The sequence below is a fragment of the Phascolarctos cinereus genome, unplaced genomic scaffold, assembly GCF_003287225.1.
Source record: "Phascolarctos cinereus isolate Bilbo 61053 unplaced genomic scaffold, phaCin_HiC Scaffold_9;HRSCAF=440, whole genome shotgun sequence".
Lineage (NCBI taxonomy): Eukaryota > Metazoa > Chordata > Mammalia > Diprotodontia > Phascolarctidae > Phascolarctos > Phascolarctos cinereus.
Window position 1 is genome coordinate 155,724,832 of NW_027556402.1, and position 1,934 is coordinate 155,726,765.

Sequence of the window (1,934 nt, forward strand, 5' to 3'; positions counted from 1 at the left end):
TAGAGCCCCCATCTGATGCATTTTTTTACTTTTACAACCAATCACTCACAATAATGACCTTTTTAGATCTCAAACATAGTCAATTACTTAACAAAAAGACAAAAGAAATAATATCATAGATATTCATATATTAAAGTCACTGCAGAAGCTACAAAATACATCACAGATTACACATAAACCTGAAACACATCTGCTATCAACATACTCAGTATTTGTAGTAAAGCCTGGGCGCACACTCACAGGCACCTGGAAGAAAGCACATGAGGCAGGAAAACCTATGTATGTGCTTAGGGTAACTCCCAGCCCTGGACTTCAGGCTTTGATGTCATTATTCCATTCAAGAACATCTGCACCATATCAAGCTGCTTCTCTCTCTGCTCACTGCTTGACTCAGTCCTCACCAGTTTTTGGCTGGGCAGATCCTCTTCTATTTGATTGCTTATTTATTAAAAAATTGGGGGGGGGAAGCAATTGGAGTTAAGTGCCTTGCCCAGGGTCACACAGCTAGTAAGTATCTGAGGCAGGATTTGAACTCAGGTCCTCTTGACTCCAGGGCTATCCACTGTATCACCTAGCTCTCCCCTACTTTATTGTAAACTCTCTGAAAGTGGGAACTATATTCTAAACCGTAGCACCTAACCACTGGTCTAGAATACCAGTACTGCACACAATAGATGCTTAATAAATGTTCAATAAACTGAACTGAATCAATTCAATTAAATTACATTAGAAAGGGACATTACTTTTCATTAGCCAGACAGGAGGTAGCCCTGTGGGCTTCATTGTATGAAAGTAACAAGAACCTAAACTTCCAACTTAAAAGACTTGGAACTGAGTCATGAGTTTGCCTATTACAGTAGTACTTTGGGCAAGCCATTTAAATTCTCTGAGCCTTGGTACCTGTAAAACAGAAATAACCATTTGCACTATCCTTCCCTCCCAAGCATAGACATGCTTATAGTGAGGATCAAATGAGATATATGAAGTGTGCTTTCTGAATTGGTAAGCATTATATAAAAGAAGCTATTATTACTATTTCAGGGCAGTTAGGTGGCACCACAGTGCATTGAGTGCTAGGCCTGGAGTCAGGAAGATTCATGTTACTGAGTTCGAAAACTAGCTGCAACACTTACTAGCTACATGACCCTAGGCAAGTCACTTAACCCTGTTTGCCTCAATTTCCTCATCTATAAAGTGAGCTGAGAAGGAAATGGCAAACCACTCCAGTACCTTTGCCAAGAAAAAACCAAATGGGCTGATGAATAGTCAGACATGACTGAAACAATTGAACGGCGTTATTATTTTTGTCCTTTCTTTAGCTTCTCTTAGAAGATATGAAGAGACAGTTTTCAGAGGAATAAAACTAATATACCATCGTCTGTTCAGTCATTCCTCAAAGGATGGGTACTTGTTAGCTTCTAGTTTTTTGCCACCACCAAAAGAACTGTTACTGATATTTTTATCCACATGGGTCTTTTTCCTCTTTCATTGATCACTTTGGGATATAGATCCAGTAGTAGTATCACTAAGCCAAAAAGTTAACACAATTTGGTAACTTCTGGGCCATTGTTCCAAATTATTTTCCAGAATGACTGGACTAATTCAAAGCTTCACCAGTAGCGTAGTCATTTGCCCATTTTTCCTCAGTTCCAATATTTGTCGTTATAATTTTTTTTTTGTTTAGCTTTGTCGATCTGATTGTTTTGAGGTGGAACCTCAGAGTTATTTCAGTTTGAAGTCTTCTAATTATTAGTGAGTTGAGCATTTTTCATGTGCTATTGATAGCTTAGATTTCTTCCTTTGAAAACTGTTCCCATCCTTTGACCATTTATCAGTTAGGAGATAGCTCTCATTCTTATAAATTTGAATCTATTTCTTACATATCTTAGAGACAAGATCTTTATCAAAGAAACTTGCAAAAGTGATTTTTTTTT